Source organism: Onychostoma macrolepis, chromosome 03, assembly GCF_012432095.1.
Source record: "Onychostoma macrolepis isolate SWU-2019 chromosome 03, ASM1243209v1, whole genome shotgun sequence".
In the NCBI taxonomy this organism is placed as follows: domain Eukaryota; kingdom Metazoa; phylum Chordata; class Actinopteri; order Cypriniformes; family Cyprinidae; genus Onychostoma; species Onychostoma macrolepis.
In genome coordinates, this window is record NC_081157.1 from 16,669,654 (window position 1) to 16,689,274 (window position 19,621).

The window sequence follows — 19,621 nt, forward strand, 5'->3', positions numbered from 1 at the left end:
TTGAGTGAACAAAAACACTTTTTACAGTGAACTTTGGTACTGAAAACTTAAAAAGTAAGTGCGCATTACTTTTATAAAGTTATTCCATCTAAGCTTTATAAAGTTCAAATAACTTTAAATTTGTCAAGCTGAAAATACTCAATATTCTGATGAGAACACCACTTAATGCTCGTAACGTAAATGTGTTAATATTCTATGTGAACATAGACACTTGCACTGTGGTTCTGATAAGTTCCAATCAGCTCTGAATATTTAGATGTGTGTTTTTTGTTGTTGTTGTTGTTTTTTTATTATTGTTGTTTTTTTTTTTTGGATATTCAGATGTGTTTTTTATATATATTTTTTATTTTTTTTTGCTAGCCCGACATCCCGGGACTATGGTGTCTTCCATCAGACTACCAGAATCTATCACTGCCCATCTTAAAAACAGGGTTCTTGCGGGTACAAAAAAAGTCTTAAAGTCCCCCTGTAGTCAAATATTTTATCCCTTAAAACTCATCTTTGATCATCAAAACTACATATTTAAATGTTTTTTCTTGTGAAAATAATTTCTCATGCCTTAAAATAGCTTGAATGTAACTCTACACCCTTGCCTCATTTACTATATGTGGATCTATGAATATGCAAATTAGCCCCACCTCTACTCAGTCACACCAGCCAGCGCCTCCTGATCCACTGAACTGTAGTAAACGCAAAACAATGGCATACACGGATAATGACTGATAAAACTATGTTTTTACTAGCGGAAAACTAAAGTGAATACTGTAACATTCGTTAAAGTTACTTGATGATGTTGTATCCTAAAATTGTTTAAGTCTGAATGCAGCCATTTGTGATTCCAATTCGCGCCCGCGAGCATACGCGTATGAAGTGCAGATGCCGATACAAGAGGTGGGTCTGACTCCGGGCTAGGTTATAATGCATGTTAGCGGTTCAAAATTCTGGGTCAGCCTTTGGGAAACTACAGTTTTAAGGAGAAAATACTCCGCAATGGTGTTGATTAATGGATTGGCACATGGTTTGTCTAAAAGCATATTAAAAACACCACATAGACAAATAAACAACATAAACTTGATTTTCACTACAGGGGGACTTTAAATTTAGTTGCATCATATAAGTACATAAAAAGTCTCAAATACCTTATATGATATAAGAAAACTCTTAAAGGGCTCATGACATAAGAAATCAAATTTGCCTTGATCTTTTGGCATATAAGTGGTCTTTGTACCATCAAAACAATTATCATAGCTTAAAGCATTTGCATTTTCGCGAATGCACACTGACTGCCAAATTTCAAATGGAAAAGCAAAGTCCATTTGCCACATGTGCTGTCAAACTGATGAAGATGTTTTCTTAATTTGCTGGTGCTTTTTCTATTGGCATGTGTTTTCTGAAGTTGCAGCGTGTTGAGCTCTCTTGGCCACCGTACCCATATCTTGAATTTTGTGATCATTTTAAATGCATTTTAAGAGACTGAATCATGTGCACTACTCTAACCTACTAGACTTTATCACATAATGTATGCGTACACTCTGCACTCTGTAGGTGTGTTTTGTTTGGTTTTTGCGATATATTTGATAATGTCAAATTGCACATCATTAAAACAACAATCACGATATTATCAACTACGTTATATGTATCGCACACCCCTATATGCAAACTTAGAACTCTATGCAAACCTGCAATAATACAGTAATAAAACAATATTACTCACACATCATCATATGGAGTAATCTCACAGGTGTAAAGAGGCCATGCAGTTTTCTGAGTGATGAAGGTCTTTCTCTAGCCAGTGCTCCACTAGGAACTTTCATGAGTGTGTGTGTGTGTGAACATGGACACTTGCACTGTGGTTCTGATCAGTTGTCTTTTTATTAATAAAAATCAGATTAAATGCATTAAAACTTTTATTTTTTTTTTTAAATGTACAATACATTTTAATCAAAAGTAAGTTAATAAACTCTATAAAATACATATGCTAAACTATCTAAGAATAACTACCCCATCATCTTTCAGTACTTATTATCAAATGACTGGAGCACATAGGTTTTAATCTCAACAGATTTTCTCTCTGGACAGTGACTGGATGAATTTTCTTCAGGCCTCAATACATCGTAACAGGAGATTTTGTCACCCCTTTGGTAGTTGCATGGTGTAAATGCCTCATTTCTAGGGGTGGGATGGTTTAACTTACTCAAGGTTTGGTGTGTATCACAGTTTTAGAGTCACGGTTTTGGTACAGTTCGATATGTGCTATGTTTCGGCAAAAACTATACTGTCAAATAAAAATAAAGAAAATAAGAATGATCTATCTAACTAGCAACAGCACAAATAAATACAATAGACTAAAGATACAAATGAAATAGTGATTTTCAGTTGTTTTTTTTTTAGGTAGGGCTAACATTAGTTTTTTTAGGTACAGAAATTGAATAAAGTAATCAAATGTAAAATAGTATTGCATATTTTACTGTATAAATTAAAGATTAATCTTTATTAAAGTTACAAAAGCTATTCAAATCAAGAGCAGTGAGTGATTTCCTTGTTGCTGTATGATTATCATTAAAGGTGTGGTTGATTGCGATTTCACTTTTTTAAGGTTAGTTAGTGTGTAATGTTGCTGTTTGAGCATAAACAATATCTGCAAAGCTGCATCGCTGAAAGTTCAATGCAAATGGAGATATCGTCTTTTAAAATTCTGGCAGTTTAATGCCTACAAAAACTACAACGAGTTACTTCCCGGGTTTGTAACGTCACAAACCCAGATAAACCCCGCCCCCGGGAACATGCAACAAAGGGGGCAAGGCCATGCTGCGCTACTTCAGGGTAGAGGAAGAAAACTAGGGATGCATGTAAAAATCTATTCAAATATGAATCACGATTCTGTCTTCTAACAATTCTAATGGATTCACAAGTTTCAAAATCAATGTTCTAAAGCAGCAGTTCTTATACTGTTGCTCGCGTCTCCTGCCCTGCACACGCTCAGCATCTCTCCCTCTCATTCAGATCAGCTCCAACAAACTCTTCCAATTATACACTTACACTGAACAAAATTATAAATGCAACACTTTTGTTTTTGCCCCCATTTTTCATGAGCTGAACTCAAAGATCTAAGACTTTTTCTATGTACACAAAAGGCCTATTTCTCTCAAATATTGTTCACAAATCTGTCTAAATCTGTGTTAGTGAGCACTTCTCCTTTGCCGAGATACTCCATCTACCTCACAGGTGTGGCATATCAAGATGCTGATTAGACAGCATGATTATTGCACAGGTGTGCCTTAGGCTGGCCACAATAAAAGGCCACTCTAAAATGTGCAGTTTTACTGTATTGGGCAATACAGTTTTATATTTTTATTATTTATAATATTTTACTGTATTTTCACATAGCAATGAGAAGCGTTATACATGGATGAGCATGCGGTTGCTGTGTTGTATTAAAGCTTTAATCAGGATAAAACCTTATATAAAAAGCTAACAGAAGCAGTAGCACTTACAAATAACAGCGTATTAAAGTATGAGGTGCCACTGAGGTGAGGGGCGAGACGTACTAGAGGCAGTTTAGCTGGGCCAGCTAACCAATCTGAGCCCATTGCCTGTTTCTGAGGGAGGGGCTTATTAAAACCAGGAAACAATCGGTGTGTTTATCAGAGAAGGGACAGAGCAGTGTAAAATAAAGGTAAATTATGTGAAAAATGATGTGTTTTTAAAAAAAATGAAGCATGAACATGTTTGACTGCACCCCATAAACACAAATCAAGCCTAGAAAAAAAAAAAAAAACAGTCAACCACCCCTTTAAGAAAGTGCTGTCACTTTAAGAGAATGCACTGATCCAGTACGTTCAGCCAGCTATGTCTGCTATAGGATACTTACCAAGACGGGCATTTTGACAATGTTTGTGTGAATTTGTCCATTCAAACAAATCGTGGGAAGTCGTGGCCTAATGGTTAGAGAGTTGGACTCGCAATCCAAAGGTTGCGAGTTTGAGTCTCGGGCCGGCAGGGATTGTAGGTGGGGGGAGTGAATGTCCAGCGCTCTCTCCACCTCAATACCACAACTGAGGTGCCCTTGAGCAAGGCACCGAACCCCCAACTGCTCCCCGGGCGCCGCAGCATAAATGGCTGCCCACTGCTCCGGGTGTGTGTTCACGGTGTGTGTGAGTTCACTGCTGTGTGTGTGCACGTTGGATGGGTTAAATGCAGAGCACAAATTCCGAGTATGGGTCACCATACTTGGCCGTATGTCACTTCACTTTCACTTTCACTTTCACTTTCAAACACAATACTTCAGAGAGAGCTTATTTGCACACGTTCTGAGGCGCGGGTTTGTGCACTTTCAGATGAACGCACGTGCAAATCTTCTCACTGCGTGCGCAAGCTCTTTATTGTTTAAAGTGGCAAAAGCTTAAATGAGTTTAGTTTAAACACAGATATCAATGTGTGCTGTTCAGGTCTCACCTGTGCACGCGCGCTATCAGCTCGATGACGGAATAAATGACTGCTCATATTTCAGTATACGGCATTCGCATTGAACAAGAGTGAATGGTTTGTCCATATTTTTTTTTCCGTCGCTGTTGTTGTAATGTACTCGGAAGCCAGCGGATCCATCAACAGAAACATACATTAGCCGAACCCTGTTTGTTTTACGTGCCGTTATTTATAACAAACCATATTACAGATGCGTTGTCAGATTGAAGTTGAACCCCGGTCCTAGTGCGTACCAAACCGTGTGTGGAGAACCGTACGGTTTGATTTTTTACCGAGACCGTTCCACCCTACTCACTTCCTGGGCTCCTAAACTCTTAAATAAATTTCTTCAAAATGTTTGGGGGTCAAACACACCCTCATGGTTTAGATTCTTATGATTTATTGTTTCTAGCTTGGGATGCCCATATTTTAGTGTAATTATTATTATCACAAGATGTAATCATTGCCTAACATGTTCATTATTATATCTACTTAACTGAATACATGACATTAAGTAGCTATATAACCTATTTTATCTTATAGCTGTACACTACTGACACATGGATATTACTCTGACTAATAACAGATTACTTCCTGATTGCACAACTGAAACATACTTTTTGTGAAGCTGCTTTAAAACAAAATGTATTGTAAAAGCACTATACAATTAAACTCAAATTAAATTTCTAACTAGTATTAAATTTTTGGTGATCCGATCACAAGTGGTCAGCGCTAAAAACTGGTGGAAATGCAATTTAAAACATTTTGCTATCAAATCACTGAAACCACAAGGTGGTCAAAACACCTGTGACCACATCACATTTGAACTGTAAACAATATCCATCCTGAATGCGTCCCTGACAGCAGTAAAGCACCATATACTTGTCACCAATTCATTTAACATCCTGAATTATGATCAAAATCATAGATGCCTTTATTATCCTTTTCATTTGCCTCATTTTCTGTTCACCCATAATACGATATTATATATTATTATATGATCATACTCACACAGGGTGACAGGACACTGCACTATTACTGAACATGTGTGGGTTGTTCTTCATGGACACACGGCTGGATACTGGAGACGCTTCTCTCTTTCTCTTCCTGCTGATGAGACGGAGAAAAAGAAAAAAATATTTTAGACTGTTTCTCTGAAGATTATCTATCTGCTCCAGTAAATAAACATTGATCAACACTGCTTTTAGAACAGTATTTTAATTATATATAGTTATAGAGAGAAAGCAGATGTTTTATTAATTGATTGCTTTAATAGGATACAATATTTAATCAATTACAAATTAACTTTAAGAAAACTAACCTGAGCCAATATGTATGTTGAATACTAAATGAGACAAACAGAGGCAGAAAATGAAAGACACACCAAATAAAGAGCAAATAAATAAACTAGTATTAAACAATGGTTTACTATAGGTTTGTTTCATTAATGTCATCAAATCTGTATGCCTAGAATGGCTAAATATGTTGTTTGGTAGTAAAGTTGTAGCAAAGAAGGGAATCATAGTGGGGAAGAAAAACAGAAAGGCATTTTGAACAAACAAGAAATTAGATTACATTGACTTGAATCTAAATATTCTATTATGTGCATCTTGTCCTTAAGCTTTATTGTTATATGAATATATAAAAACTAAACCTTTTTTTATCTGTTTGTTTCTTTAGCCTTATTATGGTCCCATTTATTGTTGAATGGTATATCAGCCTGTAGCAGGCACCCAAGACGGCAGTGCCAGTTTTTACCAAATGATAGTATAATCCACAGAAGTAAATATTCTTACTTGTGTTGTGATACAAGAGCTGAAGTCAGTCGCAGAAGCGCAGCAGATAAAAAACATTAGTGGTATTGCGATTAAGCTGTATTGAGATACCTCAGCTGGTAACAGTACCTTACAAAATGAAGCTATCATGACCACAAGAGTCCCTTTAACCTGTTCTTATACCTTAAAATCTCTCTGACTGAGCATCTATCAGGACTCCTGATAGATAAACTCCATATTTCTATCTCAGTGTAGCAAGCTTGTGAGATGTCCTTTTCTATTAGGTCCTACAGCCTCTGGTTCAGAATCATTCTGACCCCTCAATCAAAATAATGTAAGTGGGGAAACAGTTTATTTTGATAGTCCACTAGACATTTTATTTTACAAATTAACTTTACAACTACAAGTCAACATTTTCTACTTACCCTAACCCATGTTTGTGGGGCTTTTCAAACAGCAACATTTTGATACAACTTCTACAGTGACTAAAGTCACCAGTCACCTTGCACTGACCTTTAAATCACATCACTGGGAGACAGTTAAGATACCTTTGTGCGTGGATTAAACGTTTTTACATACCTTAATATTTCTTCTTTTTTTCTTCACAAAGTGATTCACTAATGTCTGGATTTCGGAGAAATTAATGATTCATCATGTTATAATTTCACATGTACAGCAGATAGTGAATAATACTCACACAGGGTCAGAGGTCACAGCAGCTCCATCACTGAGTTCAGGAGGAATAATCATGGAGTTGTTACTCTTCATAGACACACAGCTGAATCCTGGAGATGCTGTTCTCTGAGCGTAAACATCACTGAGTTCAGGAGGAATAATCATGGAGTTGTTGCTCTTCATAGACACACAGCTGAATCCTGGAGATGCTGCTCTCTGGCGTAAACATCACTGAGTTCAGGAGGAATAATCATGGAGTTGTTGCTCTTCATAGACACACAGCTGAATCCTGGAGATGCTGCTCTCTGAGCGTAAACATCACTGAGTTCAGGAGGAATAATCATGGAGTTGTTGCTCTTCATAGACACACAGCTGAATCCTGGAGATGCTGCTCTCTGAGCATGAAGATCACTGAGATCAGGAGGAATAATCATGGAGTTGTTACTCTTCATAGACACACAGCTGAATCCTGGAGATGCTGCTCTCTGAGCGTGAACATCACTGAGATCAGGAGGAATAATCATGGAGTTGTTACTCTTCATAGACACACAGCTGAATCCTGGAGATGCTGTTCTCTGAGCGTAAACATCACTGAGTTCAGGAGGAATAATCATGGAGTTGTTACTCTTCATAGACACGCAGCTGAATCCTGGAGACGCTGCTCTCTGAGCGTGAACAGGAGCCTCCTGCTCTCTCTCCTCACACACACTCATTTCACAGGCAGAGTTCATCTTCTCTTCCTCATTGATGTGAAACTTGATTTCAGGTCTGTATGTGGAAACAGAGAACACATACAACATTTAATATACAGCAGACTGTCTGTATGTGCAATTTCAAAAGTTAAAGGTTAAATATAATACTACATGCACTTTTACAAGTTGCTTGAACTGAAATGTGTGTTGGCAGTGTGTGTACACAACCACCCTATAATGATAAAAATCCACCCAGTGTTTTTTTTTTGTTTTTTTTTATCTACTAAAATCTTTACCCCTTTCTCAAATCGAGCCAATCTCTGTGTTATGTCACATGGACAAAGGCCACTCCCACGATAGTTTGATTGACAGCAGTGTTTTAGCACAGACTGCACTGGTGTTTTACCTCAGACCCGCCCTGAGTGAGCGGTCATCAGTTGTTTCACCGCCTGAGCAGATGTAGACAAGAATGACTCCCAAGCGATTGAGGTGTTTTGTTGTTGGATGTAATAATGAACATAGCAGTAGTGTCATTCTTGAGACATGGGACAAAACATGTCCAGCAATTGTAACTGCTATCAGGTTTAAAAAATAAAAATATTTTCAATTGTAAATGTTATGGGGATTAATAATAGAATGTATTTAACACAATTATCCCCTTCAATTTAATTTTATCATTATTATGTGAAATCTATGACACTTATTGTCTTCTCACTACATCTAAAAGAGTGTGTCCACAGAGAAGGGTTCAATCATTCATATGCTATAACATGGCCTTGTTTTAAAGTATCACTTAATAATCTCTCATATCAAAGCAAGATTGTTTTTGTGTGACACATGCATGTTTCATAAGGTTTCAAAGTTGTGTCCCCACTTTTTGTCAACACCATCAGACCAGTATTGCCAAGTCTGCGGTTTTCCCACAGAATTGGGCTACTTTAACGCTCATTCCGTGGGATGTTTTTCACGTCCGGGGGTTGAAGCAACCCCAGTAATGTGATATTTAGCCCCTGGAATGCGAGACTGGGCGGGTTTTGCTGAGAAAACCTGGCAACCCTGTGTCAGACATTCATTAAAATGTAATAAAATCAGGGAATATCAGGGGCAGCTGTTACTCTAGGACCCCTCGCCACATTCACCTCTGCAGAGAACATCAGTGTCAGACAGACTCTGGTCAGTTTTATAGTTTTAGAATATTTTAAATCCTAATGTTAATATTATCTAGTCACAACCATATGTCAACACCATCTTCCAATATCTGAGGAAATTATTTGAAATATTTATATCATTTTATTCTCCTGAAGCAGGTTCCATTAGCATCAACAGAAAAAACTAAATGACTACATGAACTCCATTTGTTTTGTGAAAGAAATGCCAAATTTGTCAACACCGTCAGAGGTCACCACCATCAGATTTTGTGTTCCAATAATACAGGTGCATCTCAATAAATTAGAATGTCGTGGAAAAGTTAATTTATTTCAGTAATTCAACTCAAATTGTGAAACTCGTGTATTAAATAAATTCAATGCACACAGACTGAAGTAGTTTAAGTCTTTGGTTCTTTTAATTGTGATGATTTTGGTTCACATTTAACAAAAACCCACCAATTAACTATCTCAACAAATTAGAATATGGTGACATGCCGATCAGCTAATCAACTCAAAACACCTGCAAAGGTTTCCTGAGCCTTGAAAATGGTCTCTCAGTTTGGTTCACTAGGCTACACAATCATGGGGAAGACTGCTGATCTGACAGTTGTCCAGAAGACAATCATTGACACCCTTCACAAGGAGGGTAAGCCACAAACATTCATACATTCGATGCCACAGCCATATCACCCTGCAGCCCAAGACCGGTTGCCCATGGAAGCTAAGCAGGGCTGAGCCTGGTCAGTACCTGGATGGGAGACCTCCTGGGAAAACTAGGTTGCTGTTGGAAGAGGTGTTAGTGAGGCCAGCAGGGGGTGCTCACCCTGCAGTCTGTGTGGGTCCTAATGCCCCAGTATAGTGACGGGGACACTATACTGTAAAAAAAGCACCGTCTTTCGGATGAGACGTTAAACCGAGGTCCTGACTCTCTGTGGTCATTAAAAATCCCATGACACTCATCGTAAAGAGTAGGGGTGTAACCCTGGTGTCCTGGCCAAATTCCTCCACTGGCCCTTGTCTATCATGGCTTCCCAATAATCCCCATCCACTTGATTGGCTCTATGACACTCTCTCCTCTCCACCTGTAGCTGGTGTGTGGTGAGCGCACTGGCGCCGTTGTCCTGTGGCTGCCGTCGCATCATCCAAGTGGATGCTGCACACTGGTGGTGGTTGAGGAGAGACCCCCCACATGATTGTAAAGCGCTTTGGGTGTATTGCAATACACATTAAAGCGCTATATAAATGCCTCATTCATTCATTCATTCATTCATTGCCAAAGAAGCTGGCTGTTCACAGAGTGCTGTATCCAAGCATGTTAACAGAAAGTTGAGTGGAAAGAAAAAGTGTGGAAGAAAAAGATGCACAACCAACTGAGAGAACCGCAGCCTTATGAGGATTGTCAAGCAAAATCGATTCAGGAATTTGGGTGAACTTCACAAGGAATGGACTGACGCCTGTTTCACACATACTCCGTTTGCGGTTGTGCACTTGTGTCTTGTGGAGGTAGAAAAACTAAGTTTTTTAAGACCCGTGGGACTGTTGGTAATAAAGATTTAAATGTAAAAGGCACGAGAGCCGACTGTTTCTGTCAGTGGTAAGTTTTAATTTAAAATATTTGTGAAAAGTAGGCTATATGCTGTGTTTAAATGTGTTTCCACTTGCTTGAGCAACTTAATTAAAAACGTATTCAATGCATTTGGCTTCTACATTTGTATATTGAGTTTAAACGTGAATATGTCTATTAAAGATTGTGTAACTGTACTGTGATAAAAGAGGATCACAATGCTGATAAAACACTTTCAGTATTAGGCTAACAACCTTTGGATTTGAAATCAAAATTAGCGATTTTGCTTTAAGACCCGGACTGTTTGAAATAAGATTTAAATGTAAAAGGCACGAGAGCCGACTGTTTCTGTCAGTGGTAAGTTTTAATTTAAAATATTTGTGATAGCCTAACACAACTTAGGCTATATGCTGTGTTTAAATGCGTTTCCACTTGCTTGTGCAACTTAATATACAAATCTATACCCAAATGCATTTAATAGCTACGTTTATATTAATTGAGTTTAAATGTGAAATATGTCTATGAAAGATTGTGTAACTGCACTGTGATAAAAGATGATCACTACAATGCTGAAAAAACACTAAGTATATATGCTAAAAACATAATAATGGATAAATGTTGTGTCTGTGGGAAACAGCCGTGGATCAGGAGCGGACTGCAAACACGTCCTGTGTGAAAGCACAATGAAACGGAGCATGTGTGAAACAGGTGTGAGGCTGGGGTCAAGGCATCAAGAGCCACCACACACAGACGTGTCAAGGAATTTGGCTACAGTTGTCGTATTCCTCTTGTTAAGCTACTCCTGAACCACAGACAACGTCAGAGGCGTCTTACCTGGGCTAAGGAGAAGAAGAACTGGACTGTTGCCCAGTGGTCCAAAGTCCTCTTTTCAGTTGAGAGCTAGTTTTGTATTTCATTTGGAAACCAAGGTCCTAGAGTCTGGAGGAAGGGTGGAGAAGCTCATAGCCCAAGTTGCTTGAAGTCCAGTGTTAAGTTTCTACAGTCTGTGATGATTTGGGGTGCAATGTCATCTGCTGGTGTTGGTCCATTGTGTTTTTTGAAAACCAAAGTCACTGCACCCGTTTACCAAGAAATTTTGGAGCACTTCATGCTTCCTTCTGCTGACCAGCATTTTAAAGATGTTTATTTCATTTTCCAGCAGGATTTGGCACCTGCCCACACTGCCAAAAGCACCAAAAGTTGGTTAAATGACCATGGTGTTGGTGTGCTTGACTGACCAGCAAACTCACCAGACCTGATCCCCATAGAGAATCTATGGGGTATGGTCAAGAGGAAAATGAGAAACAAGAGACCAAAAAATGCAGATGAGCTGAAGGCCACTGTCAAAGAAACCTTTGTGGCAGTGCCACAAACTGATCACCTCCATGCCACGCCGAATTGAGGCAGTGATTAAAGCAAAAGGAGGCTCTACCAAATATTGAGTACATACACAGTAAATGAACATACTTTCCAGAAGGCCAACAGTTCACTAAAAATGTTATTTTTATTGGTCTTATGAAGTATTCTAATTTGTTGAGATAGTGAATTGGTGGGTTTTTGTTAAATGTGACCCAAAATCATCACAATTAAAAGAACCAAAGACTTAAACTACTTCAGTCCGTGTGCATTGAATTTATTTAATACACGAGTTTCACAATTGGAGTTGAATTACTGAAATAAATGAACTTTTCCACGACATTCAAATTTATTGAGATGCACCTGTATATCAAAACACTTAAATGTGACTCTTGAATAAAAGCTTTATAAACAATATCATACTCACTGTTTGTTGTGTTTGTTTTAATACAGTAATTGATTGATTCAATGTATTTGATAGTTAAAATGACTACAAATTCAGGTTTTCGTCACCACCGTCAGATGTGTCACCTCCATCAGAGGAATATTTTGATAATATTTCATTATGATATTTTACATTTGTTGAGGAATTGTTTGTCACATGTGAAAGTGTAATCTGTTGATAACATGAGAATGTGTTTTGAAATGTTAAGAACATCTTGAATGCTGTTAAAGATAAAGTTGAAATTATATTACACAGTCCAAGGTAAAAAGCACATTTTGTTAAAAAAAAGAGAAAAGTTAGGAGGTTGTATCAAAGCATAGCTCAGTACATATAAGATTCATAAATGTAGTTTCATTTGTCTAAGCAAAAGGGTTTATTTTTTTCAATTTTGCACCTTGTTTTGTCCCATTTCTCAAAGAATGACCGAGTAGTCATTGGCTCCCGTCATCGGAGCGGCTGAAGAGGATTAGGTTTTGTTCTGAAGGGAATGCACCCTCCATCTACCTAAATGCATCCATGTTCGTGCGAATCATTCGTGATCCAGCTTCACCTCCAGAAGAAGTGAGTACAAGGTTTTTTTAAATGAATCTTTGCCAATCACCTTTCCTAATAATGTGCTAATTAGCAAGTTTCATGATGAATGCGGCTAAAGTAAACAGTCCCTCAGAGAGCGGCTGGGAAGAGAGGGGCGGGGTCAGCAGAGCTCATTAACATTTAAAGGAGAATGACACAATACTGCTTGCTCTGAAAAGGGCTGTTTCTGACAGGGTAGAAAAGGTGTTTTTTTACACTACCAATGAGAAATTTTAACCAAACTATGTTACAGACTTTCCATTAAGACTCTAAAGAATAATATCAACTTATGGAAAATGGGCATTATATGACCCCTTTAAAAAAAATGAATGTGAAAAAACTGAACACACTGATGTTAGTAATGCGACAATCAGTCAAAACTCACAGACTTCGAGTTTTGCATGACAAACATATTTATTCTGTGTCTCTTTTTGCAAAACATTTAGTTGCAGCTGAACACCATGACCAAAAATCAGCAGGCTACATAAAAATTGGACTCGATTAAGAGCCGTTTGTGTGCAAAATAGAGCTGCATGATTCTGGATAAATTGAGATCCTTTTTTAATGGAGGTTATGATTATCTCACAACTCTGAAGAAAAAACATTAGACAACTAAACAAAACATGTAAATTATGAATGAATGATTCAATGACTCACTCAAGATTTACTTGTTTCATTACTGGATGAATCAGCGTTTTTGAATGAATCTTTTGAATGAATGATTCAAAGACAATGACATTTTTAACAGCCCCTTTTCGCCACCTACTGGTAAAAACATAATTGTTCATTTTTAAGTGTCAAATTACTTTCAAAAGGTGATTTACTCCATTTTTATCGCTACTGTACACATCCTTGTTTATCCATACTATAAATTTATCCCCGTACGACTGTGATTATTTTAATGTTCAACTGTGTTCTTTTAATGTTCAACTGTTTCATACATGTACATGACAGCTGCTCTCTTTGGGTCAGCAGCAGCATGAACACAGATTTGAATGTTGAAATCACACTGGTGTGATCCTACATGGCAAGCCGTTTTAACATTTAATCTATAAACCGTATAGTATCTTATTTTCATGCTACTACAACTTATTTTTTTTAGGTACTAGTATCTCTTCCATTAAGTACTAGTACTTATTCTTTAGGCAGTGTAGTGTCTTTTGTAAAGTTACTAGTATACTTATTCATAGATATTAGTTCTTATTTATTAGATACTAGTAAGGGTGTGCGATATATATCGTCTGTGATAATATCGTAATTGTTGTTTTAACGATGTGCAATTTGACATTACCGAGTATTTTGCAAAAACCAAACAGAACACCTACAGAGTGCAAGCTTGCATTACGTGATGAAGTCTGGACTAGAGCGCGTGCGCATTTAGAGTGTGTTCTTTCACTGCATGATTCAGTCTAACAAAATGCATTAAGAATGATCACAAAATTCAAGATATGGGGGCAGAAAATGCATATATATATATATATATATATCTCTCATTTCATGTTTTTTCTTCAAAAATAAGCATGATTACAAATGTGATATTGATTTTATACAACAGTTCAATAAACAATAAGTTAATATTAAGAGAATTATGTTTTAGACACCATACTGCGTGTTTTTGCTCCATTTCGCTAAAAAAATAAAAAATTCCAGACAGCTACAGCACTGTTTTGCGTCTCTGAGCAACATGACGATGTTGTTTCATTCCTGAATGAATCAACCGTTTAAATGATTCGGTTCAATCGCAATGACTCACTTGTTAACAGTGACTTGCTGCCACCTGCTGGCGGTTTTAATTTCACATTCAAAGTATCTTTTCATTTTAAAATAATTTCAAATATCAGTATTCAATGTTTTATGTTTAAAATATCAAAACATTATGCATTTGTAACTGCAGGTTAAAGCACTCCATGTCCCTCTGAGCTGCATTAAACGGTGTGTAAATACATCTAAATGCCACTTCAGATGCAACTTCTGCAGAGATTAATTTTGTTGATACTGGTTTCATTTGTTTGGTAACAGCCTAAATGTCTTATTATTCTAATTGACTGATTAAATGTAACAATTTGATTCAAAAGATGCACACTTTTAGAAAAAAAAAAAAGGCTTTATTAAAGGTAAAATTGCCCATAAAAGGTAAAAATGAATTTAAACTTATATGAAAAGATTAATTTCTATCACTGATGTGAACTGACCACACAGAATATGAAGAATATCAAAAACTGCATTTTTTTTTCTCCACGGTAGAAAGATATCAGCACAATAACACACTCGGCAAAATATTGTCTAATTATCGTTACCGAAAAAAATCCCCAAAAATATCGAGATATCATTTTTTTTCAATATCGCACACCCCTATATACTAGTATTATTATTCCAATAGTGACTATTTAATTATACTTTACTTAAGAAAATTCAGAACTAGTAATTTTTAAATAACTATAATTCATTATTTTATTTTATTTTTTCCGCTAGTACTTTTTAAATTTGCATTTATGCTCAGTATGCTAATAGTTTGTTGAATGTTAATGAACCAAGAGAATAAGAGAAAGAAAGGAAACTGAAATAAGGAGACAGAAAGAAGATTATGATAAGGGAGGAGAAACCCACATACAAAAGAAACAACTGTTTGGAAATACAGAAAATGAATTTTTGTCAGTAATGTCAACACTGTAATTTTGTAAAAACGGTAGCCTAATGTGTTTGTTGGTCATTGTGCGAGTGGCCTCTGGTGGCAGGATGCAGATAAGACTATTTTATTATTTATTATTTTCCTCTTTGTGCCATTATATTCCATTGTCTGGCAGTTTGCATGATGTTATTGTCCATTCATTAGAATTGTTGTCCCAGTGATTCATCACAGTCAGCAGGCGAATGTGCTGTATTAGAGACACTGCTCCTAAATAAACTGTCCCTTGAAAAGTAGCCCCTTCCACACAGTAATACCAGTAAATTACCGTAAAATTATTGGAACAACTTTACTGGTAAATACAAAATTGTGCTGACAGGCAACAACATTCCGTCTTTTTACTGGTAAAATGCCATTCACAATCAATTTTAAAATACACTAAATTCTGAGACATCATTAACCAGAAATGACCTCTTTGTAAACATGGAGTGGTAAATGCAGGCAGTTTTTTTGTTAATGTTTTCATTTTTGTCAAACGTTTACATTCATGCAGCTGCTTTTGGCCCAGAGACATCATATTAGCCAACTTCAAAGCAAACTACTAAATATCAACCTAATTCCATAGCGCATAAGACTCGCCTGACTAGAACAATGTTTTACATTTCCGGTCTCTGGTGTTTCTAGTCAAATTAACAGTTTCAGAGTAGATTAGGGCTTGAATTTCGGCGCGGGATTGCGTATAATTTCCGCAAGTTTAACTTTTATAATGCAAGAAATTCCTGCACAAATGTATTTGCTTCATCTCGGATCAAATTAAGAAATACATCCACAGAAGCGAAAAAAGAAATCACCGGTTCAAACAGTCTGTCCTTATTTTAGAATTTAATTCCACAAACAGCGCTGCAGCGGTCTTCTCTGGTGTGTTCACACCAGACACGAAGCGAATATGTGCATTGCGTCACTCGCTCTAGATTACTAGCGGGATGTTTTTCATGTGACTAGCGCAAATAAAAACATAGCACGATCAGCCATGCTGGACATAACTACAATCGCTGTTTTGTACCTGTTGTGAAAGTCCCAAATATGATGGAAAGCCAAACACTGACGTGTCTGGGTTCACAGCAACATCTGAGGAGGATGAGTAATGTTAGGATCCTGCATTAATGTGTTACATTTTACTACTGTATATACACTGATATAATTATTATTATTTTTTATTATTAATGCATCTCTGTAGCCATAATAAAATAAAACTACAACTGATTTTGATCGTTTTCTATGCTATCATAACAGGCTACAATAATGCTCTCTTCCATTTTCTGATTCAACCGGACGTGTCAATAAGCTCTTCTGATTTAATACAACAGTTCAATAAACAAGAAGTTAATATTAAGTGACTTACATTGTCTGACTATAACACTGTTGCCTGATTTTGCTCCATTTCGTCAACGAAAATAGTTTGAATCAAAGTCACAGCTGAGCTGCTGCGCATCACAGTGGTGTCTCGTTTATGAATGAACCTGCGTTTTTAAACGAATCTAGTGAGTCAATGATTCAATTACCCAATCATAAAGACAGTCACTTGCTTTATTCCTGAATGAACCAGCTGTTCAAACGAATCAATTTAATGAATGATTCCGTGATCAAATCAGTGACTTGTCACCACCTGCTGGCAGTTTTAGTTTCATTTTTAAAATATCTTTCAGTTATTTAAATCATTTAATATTTCTATAACCTATTCAAATTTTACTTTTTGATTGGTATCTTCTTATTCTTATTCTATTGTTTTAATTAGAAATTTTAAAAAGCTTATAAATATGTATTTTTAAATTTGACAAAAGATGACTTTAACAAAGTTAGAAAAATGCCATTACAAAAGGTAAAAATAAATTTCCCCTTTCACTTTAAGGAGTCAAATATCACCTTGTAATGGGAAGGCTAATTTTTGATCAGACTTTTTGATTAAACATTAAAAAAATAATAATTAGGCTACATCTTAGAAAGCTAAGACATTCCTTCTTCATTCAGAAGGCACAAAACTGAAAGCAACTCAAAATAATGAAACATTAAGTGACATATATTAGTTTAAACAGAGTTCTTAATGCCAGTTTGAATCAATCATGTGTACTCACTCAGTAATGCACACAACATCCTATTTTGGATAAAAACAGGAAAGATTTTCTCTAAAGAAAGAGGATTTCCTGAACTATCTTCATTGATATCGCTATTGCAATAAATACCAGAAATTATTGTGATATATTTTCAAGCCCGTATCGCCCATCCCTCTTGAACAAATACTAGCAGCTAATCAATAAGTGCTAGGATGTAACAAATAAGTACTAGTATCTAATAAATAAAATCTAGTATCTAATGAATAAATACTAGTATGTAATAAATAAGAACTAGTATGTAATTAAATAGGTAAGATCTAATAAAAATAAAAAAAACTAATGTCAAATGATTAAGTACTAGTACCCAGGTCACAACTGGCATACATACTAGTCAAAACTGAATAGTTCATATCTCAATGACAGATCCCCATTGAAGTCAATGGCAAAAGAATAGTTACTAGTCACTATTGAAATAAGTACTAGTATCTAATATTAAGTAGCAGAATCTAATGAATAAGTTTTAGTATCTAATGAAGAAGTACTAGTGTCTGTTCAATAGTCTAATGAATGAGTATCAAAGATTTAATAGCAGATTTGTGATCATTTAGCAATACGATCACGTTGTTTGAATCATGAATGTGATCTTTAAGATTCTGTTAAATTAAAGTGCTTTGTCATGTTGGTAGAGACACCTGCCTTGCAACATAAAATACCCATCAGGACCTTTTAGGATTGGTTGCCAATTGAATTACATCCAGCAGAAATTCTATACATTATTATTCCGTTCCTTTAGTTTTATTTATTTATTGTTTGTTTGTGTGTATTGAAAAAATGGTTAGGCTTTACCAGTTTGTGGGGTTATGTTTACCACAGATTTTTGCTCTGTCTGAAAATAAGGAGGTTTGATGCAGAATTTCACTTTAAATTCAGCATGAAATGAAAATTCACTCTTTATTTCAGAAATGCATGTTATAGAATTCATCTATGCATATTTACATTTAGTCATTTAGCAGACGCTTTTATCCAAAGGACAATGGAAGCGATCAAAATCAACAAAAGAGCAATGATATGCAAGTGCTATAACAAGTCTCAGTTAGCTTAACGCAGTACACGTAGCAAGGTTTTTTTAAATTATATAATAAAAAGAAAGCAGATAGAATAGAAAAAGAATATAGCAAGCTAGTGTTAGAGGCCTTTTTTGCTTTTGTTAATTGTATAATAAATAAAAAGAAAACAAATAGATAAAACAAAAAAATTAGAGAAGCTAGTGATAGTTCGTTTTTTTTGGGTTTTTTTTAGGAAAACAAGCAGTTAGTAAATGAATAGAGTGCAAGTCTAAAAGGGGCATATGATTCTTTCTTTCTTTCTTTTGGCCTCATAATGTTAATCAAAATAACATAACTGAGCCTTCCAGTGAAATGACTGTAATTCTCTCTGGTGAAGTATGCAGGACTTCTCCAATCATTTATTCGGCTTAAATTCCACCCCTCCAAACTCACATTCATCTGAACACAACCACCGCTCAGAAACAAGTCCCTGTCCTGCATTTATTTTGTGATAATCCACTTCACTCAGATGTATGTCACAATACAGAACAAAAGATATGTTGCTACTTCTGTTTCATATTGAATTTCATTTATACTGCTTACCAAGGGCTGGTCCCAATACTCACACCTGCAGATTTGGCCAATAGAGGACGTGTGCACATAATAGGACGTAGCTGTGCAAGTAAATACCAGCTTCAGTGTTTGTTCAGGGCACTGATTCAATCAAAAGTGCAGAAATCAGTATAGATTTTACTAAAATGTTTGCAACTGCTTTTTATAACTTAATTAGAAGTACCTTAATTAATAAATTGTCTTGTTACACGGGAACTTCTGAATAGGCATTTATAGGATTTTTTAAATGTATTTTTATAATTATAATTTAAATTACCAAAAACAAAATGTGTAAATAAAGCTGTGTAAAAATGTTACTTTCTTTACAACACAATGTAGTGTGTGTCCCATCAAGTAATCAAAGTTTTACACACACCTGCTGTCTATCTGAACACTTTGTCCAGACACAGGAAATGTAGGCCTAAGCAAATGCGTCACGTTACAAAACTGTGGTTATTGGGACAGACCAGGGGCCTGTACCATGAAGCCGGTTTAGCTGGCTAGCCAGGTAAGTTACAGTTTAGTTTGCGCCAA

At 36.3% G+C, this 19,621-nt stretch overlaps 1 pseudogene; it reads right to left on the reverse strand.

Annotated features, from left to right (window-relative positions):
* LOC131536880 (NACHT, LRR and PYD domains-containing protein 3-like) overlaps positions 1–19,621 on the reverse strand; it is a 56,529-nt pseudogene that overhangs the window by 27,728 nt on the left and 9,180 nt on the right.